The 6,000-nt window shown below is 46.2% G+C and overlaps 1 protein-coding gene across 4 annotated transcripts in view; it reads left to right on the top strand.

The window, feature by feature from the left end:
• The first annotated feature begins 3,314 nt into the window (after positions 1-3,314).
• Positions 3,315-6,000, top strand: part of GPBP1 (GC-rich promoter binding protein 1) — a 36,174-nt gene continuing 33,488 nt past the window's right edge. The window contains exons 1-3 of one of the 4 annotated variants that reach the window (XM_005532647.3): positions 3,315-3,730; positions 3,838-4,038; positions 4,155-5,219. The gene's annotated coding sequence lies outside the window, so the exon portion shown is untranslated. Of the gene's footprint in view, positions 3,731-3,837; positions 4,070-4,154; positions 5,220-6,000 lie in introns of all 4 variants that reach the window. The other 3 variants (XM_088054466.1, XM_088054468.1, XM_088054467.1) reach the window with 3 other exon arrangements.

Below are 6,000 nucleotides of genomic sequence, written 5' to 3'. Positions count from 1 at the left end.
TTAGGGAGCCTTTTCCCTTTTCTTTGCTTTATTTCTTCTCCTTCTTGTCTTTGGGGTATTTACCTGCAGCCACTGCTGACTCACACCAGGGGAAACGGAGCAGGGTCCGCTGAACTCAGCAGGGTGCACGCTTTTTCCCACTCAGGATCCCTCGGTGGTCTCCAGAGGTGAGGTATTTATCCCGGACAAGCCCCCAATTGTGAAAAACGAGGTTCACATAATTTTTATAGAATTTAAAAGTTTAATAAAAAACAATTAGGAGAGAAAAATAAAGTAAAGTATACAGATACGGCCGGGTGTCTCTGCATTCAGCTAAGAGAGCACACCTTACTAACAAAGGATTGTCTCTTAAAAACAGAATCTTACTACATATTCATAAATTCTCATACATATTCATACATTCTTCTTAGGATCTTTGGTGTTCTTCTGTTTAGTTTTCTCTTGCCCCCTTCCCAATAGATCAATCTTCTTGGCGCCATTGAGATTTACATTCTCTGATACCAGGAACGCAATAAATTCCTCCCCCAGAGCTCTGGTCACTGCTGTCTTTATCTAGATAAGATAGTTTACAAATGCAGGACTTCTCTAGCTATTTTTTTCCTCAGTCTTTGGGTTATACAAACAAAGACAGTTTTTATTTTAATACTATGCCATAACCTAACATATATGTATTATACTACTATTTTTAAATTTCATCAATACCAGAAATAAAGAAAACTATATTAATACACCAAAATTTCTCATTCTTATACACATAACATTCATCTTAATATTTGTGAAAAGCCAATAACATAAAATGTATCTATAACAACAACAAAAGGAGGACCAAGGAAAATCTCCATATTTTATTGGATGCAGAGAGAAACATTGTACCTAAGGATGAAGAAAAGGCTCACATAGTTAATGCCTTCTTTGCCTCAACCTTTAACAAAACAGTTATTATCAAGGCAACCAGCCCTCTGAGCTGGTAGACAAGGATGAGGAGCAGAACTGAGCCCCTTGCCAGGAGGTTAGTTAGTAACCTACTATGCTGCTTAGACACTCCAAAGTGTAGAGGGCCAGATAGAATCCACCCAAGGATACTGAGGGAGCTGGTAGAAGAGCTCACTGAGCCACCTTCCATCATTTACCAACTGGGAGGCCCCAGTTGACTTGAGTGGAGATTGGCCAAAGTGACACCTATCTGCAAGAAGGGTTGGAAGTAGCTTCTGGGGAGCTACAGGCCTGACGTTGGTGCCTGGCAAGGTTAAGGAACATCTTGCTATAGTGCAATCGTATGACATGTGCAGGACAGCCAAGGGATCAGGTGCATCCAGCATAGTGTCAGGAAAAGTAGGTCCTGCTTGGCCAGCCTGATCTCCTTCTATGACCAGGTGGCTTGCTTAGCAGATGAAGGAGAGGCTGTGGATATTGTCTACTTGGATGTTAGTAAAGCCTTTGTTACTGTCTCTAATGCCATTCTTCTGGAAAAGCTGTCAGCCGACAGCTTGGACAGGTGTTTTTTTCACTGGATAAAAATTGTCAGGATGGCCAGGCCCAGAGAGTGGTGGTGAATGGGGTTACATCCAGCTGGTGGCTGGTCATGAGTGAGCTTCCCCGGGGCTCAGTACTGGGGTCACTTCTGTTCAGTATCTTTATGAATGGTCTGGACGAGTGGATTGAGCATGTATCCTCAGTGTTGCAGACAACACCAAGTTGTGGGTGTGTGTTTGGGTGTGAGTGTTGGTCTGTTGGAGCGCAGGAAGGGAAGGATCTGGACAGGCTGGATTGGTGGACTGAGGCCAGTAGTGTGAGGTTCATCAGGGCCAAGTGCTGGGTTGTTGGTTCATAGCTGGGCCAGGTGGCAGAACACTGCCCTGTATTTCCTGTTCATGGATTCAGGCTTGGCATCAGGCTGTGCAAATAACTAAGGGACACAGGGAATGCTCACACCCTTCCTGGGAACCCTTGCTTTTGTAGCACAGGCAAATAAAAGAACAATTAATTTCAAGGATGAAGAGAAAGGAGTTTTCACTGCAGTCAAGATTGTGATGGGAACCTAGAAAAACGCTGCTGGTGTTAGAAAGCAGAGCTGGGGTTTAACTACTCAGAACTGAGCTGAAGATTAATGTGACCATAATTGTTTCAGAGCTGTTTTAGAGCTTCTGTCAGTTTAAAGATGAAATTACCATGGCCTTTTTCTACTTTATTTTTTCAGTTGTTGATTTTTAGTAAAGCTTCTGGTAATTGTTGCTTTTCAATTTCTATCGAGTTATGTAACAGTTTACTTTGGCCACATACACGTGCCTATAAAATACATCTTAAAAAAGGAATCCTACAGCTTGAGAACAATTTTTGTCAAAAGTCAGTGCATAATCTTAGTTTCTACAATAACTTAAAACTTGTGGAGGAAACTTCCAAAGAAAATCCAGAATCAAATGCAGGTGCTACAAACACTTGCCAGCATTCTTTCTAACAATATCTAAATATAATTTTGTAAATTTACTTTTTTACCTAGCTAATTGAAAAAACAGGTTTGGTAAAAAGGATTTCAAAATTGCAAACGGCTGATTTAGATCCCAGGCAGTAAGAATCTACCCATCACTTTTCTCTCAAAACTGCACGCACGGCACAACTGCGCGGACTTCCAGGGTGTTTCCACTCGTGCGCTTGTACACCGAAGTCGTAACTGTCCATTTAGCGAAGATGCTGATATTTTGTTTTGTTAAATGGTGGTTATTGGCTTTTAATGGCCTCGGGGCCGCCGGCGCCGCGATTAAATCGTGCATCGGGTGCGGGCGGCGCTCGGCGCTGAAGAGCGCCCGCTCTGTCCGCAGTGCCAGGCACGGCGAAGGGACCTGCGCTTCCTGCCGCACCCCGCTCCCTCACGGCGGGGATCTCACCGGCGCACACCAGGCTCATCTATGGCTGCGCTGGGCGGCCGCTCCCGCCCGCATACACGGCGTACGGACCTTCAGCCGAGGTCCCGCGGCGCCCGCCGGCCGGTCCGACTGACCCGCGGCACGAGCCCACGTCTCGGTTTAAGTGCCCCGTGCCAATACCGCCGCGGAGCTCGTTCCGCCTGCGCCGCTGCACGGTTAATTACGGCGACGCCGGGGACTCCCGCCACGAGGGCGGGGCGCGCTCTGGGGATTCCCGGTCCCCCCCCCCCGGAACGTTCGGGATGGTTCCAGTGACGTCACGGCGGGGGCGGTACCGGGGAGCCCCTCCCGCTCCTCCCCGGGCTCCCGCGCGAAGATGCTCGTGAAGTTTGCGCCTGCGCGCGCGCGCGTGGGGAGCACTGCGGCGCGGAGAGGCGCCATTTTGAGAGAGCGAGGCGAGCGCGCGGAGCGCGTGCGCGCGCGGTGTTGAGGGAGGAACTCGGGACGCCTCGGGACACCCCCGGGGACGGGCGCGGGGCGGACACAGAGCCGCCGGGCTGGCGCTCTCCTTCCTCCGACATGCTGCCCGGCCCGCCCTCGGGGACGGCCGGGGGTGCAGCCCCGTAGGCGGGAGCGGAGCGGCCCGCGGGAGGGCAGAGGAATACCCGTCGGAGCCGCAGCGGGAGGTCGTGCACCCCGAGGGCCGGGGTTCTGTGTACTTGGCGCACCCCGCAGCGGGCGGTCTGTGTGTCCGCACACCCCGGGAGCGGTCTCTGTCCCCACACCCCGGGAAAGGAAGCATGCCCCGGGCCGCGCCGGGGCTCCCCCGGCGGCTCCCGCCCGCCCTCCGGGAAATGTCCCTGGCCCAGGTCAGCGCTTCCCGCCCGGGTGCCTTCTGCAGATCCGTTCAGCTTTCCCAATAAAACGAGAAATGACCCTTTCTTTCCCTGTTTTTCCCCCGCCTCTTTTTACCCAGCCTCCACTCGCCGTCCCCCCCGCTCCCCGCGCTCCGTTTTTCTCTCGGGATTGAGAGGCAGGAGGAGGTTTCGCTGATAGGCTGCGCCCGCCGTCACACAGCCCTGCCGCCCTCTCCGGGCTGTGAGTGGAGGTGTAACCGAGGCTTCCGCTCTCGGTCTAGGCTGCCTGACTGCATCCGTGTTTGCTCTTTAGGATCCAGGTTTCTGTTTGTTTCTGTTTTCCGGATTAAGGTTTTTGGGTTTTCTTCTATGTTTGTCTGACGCTAGTCCAGATTTCATAAGGGAAAGCTGTTTTTTCTGGTTCTTTTTACCGTAGGTGGCTTGAACGACAGAGTCGGTCCTGGATGTTTGCAGCCTTCTGCTTCAGCTGGCAGAGAAGAAAAAAGGTGGACACTGACCTGCAGCAGTGTCTTACTGTGAACGGGAAGAAATATCGGACACTGTTCTGGGATTATCTGTGCGTGCTGCGTCCTGAAAAGGCCTCTGAAACAATCAGTAGACATCTGGGAAGAGAATTGAGGAAGTCGCGAGGTTTTTTCTTCTAGCAGTGTCGAGCACATAACCCTTGGATTCTTTTGTCCACATGGCATGGAAACATAGCTAAATTTATGAAGTTCTGAATATTTCAGCTGCCAAAATAAAGTGCTTTCCTCTTTTTACATGCAGTTTTTCTTCTTGGCAGCATTCTTTCTGAGTCAGAGGAATAACCAGTTATGTTAACTGGCTCCAGGTTAAATGTGGCCTGAGTCACTGTGGAAACATTGCTGAAAAGTTTCATGGCAGATTTTTTTCCCCCCTTATTTCAGTTTTTCGATTTTCTGACAGTGTCTTCTCTCATTTTGCAGTGAGACCGATTTTATAGATGAAGACTTTAACAGATGTTTGTTTATATTTTTTTGCTTTGTATTTTATTTAATATTTTTGTTAAAAAAATATTCTTGCCAATAAGCAGTATGGAGGTATCCAGGTAACTGTTTACAAATGCCTTTGCTACCGGAAGGTAGGAAATGTTCTACAGTTCACATGAAATTTCACATGTGAAATTTGGGTTTTTGGCCTCAAAGTTTATGGAGTAAAACGTGTATTTATTTCTCTTGGAGCTCATGCTGCGTATAGAGGAATCTACATGGAATAGACAAGGGAAGAACCTGTCAGAGAAAATAAAAGGTTTTTAAGACAGACACTGGCAGACTTTGTAAATAGCCTTGCAGGATCTGTAAGTGAGAAGGATGGGGAGGTGATTTCTGTGAGGTCAAATCTATGTCAAACTGCAACGAATGTAGTATCAACGAGAACTCGGGAGAGAGAACTCTCAAGGAAAACAAACTGGAAAAATATAAATCACGCAGTACTAACACCTTGTGTGGTCCTCTTGGATTAGGTAAGTTTTGTAGTGTTCATAAATCAATTTACACTTGAAAAAATTTTGTAGTGTTCATAAATCAATTTACACTTGAAAAAAAATTTTATCAGTAGAACAGTTAATCCAGCAATTTTTACTATTTAGAGTTTTTTTTTGTTTTGTTTTGTTTTTTTATGTTTTTTTTAAAATGTTAGATGTTGAAGCTTGTTAATTTTTACTCCCTGGCTTTTATAATTAATAGAATAATTCCTTAAGTATTTTAAGAGTATAGGTACAAGGAGAAACATATAGGTAAGAGTGTGATTTTTATGTGAGATTCAAATGTAGCTATATCTGGACTAAATCCATAAGGAATTTAGCCTTCATATTATTGTTGTAATCTCAGCAATGAATGTTATATTCTTTTGACCACGTCTTCTGGATAGCTTGCACGTGTCAGTCCTTTTTGTGTTACATGTGTTTGCAGCATTAAGCTAGTAGTGATATAGAGGGTTTTTTACTATTTTGGTTTTTTTTTCTTCCCACTAGTCTTTGTGACTTATGAAAGCCAGAGGTTTTTTTACCGAAAGTTATTTTACTGTCTATGCAGGCTAGATTTTTTCTGAGTTGATATTTTGGGATTGACTTAAGTGTATTTTTCTGTTCTGTAATGGGAATGAATTAGTCTGCCTGGTCTGCAAGTATAGCTCTTCAAAAAAAGGTCTGTCTCCTTGGAATAATACAGAATTAAATATACTGGTAAATTGGCTTATCTTCCTTGTTATTTTTAGATGTATTGTAGTTTCCTTTATCCCACAGT

The sequence above is a fragment of the Pseudopodoces humilis genome, chromosome 4 (genome assembly GCF_049639895.1).
Source record: "Pseudopodoces humilis isolate 2021_Gansu_Grassland_sample_001 chromosome 4, ASM4963989v1, whole genome shotgun sequence".
Classification (NCBI taxonomy): Eukaryota; Metazoa; Chordata; class Aves; order Passeriformes; family Paridae; genus Pseudopodoces; species Pseudopodoces humilis.
The sequence above is the reverse complement of the archived record's forward strand: the minus strand, read 5'-3'. Positions and strand labels throughout refer to the sequence as shown.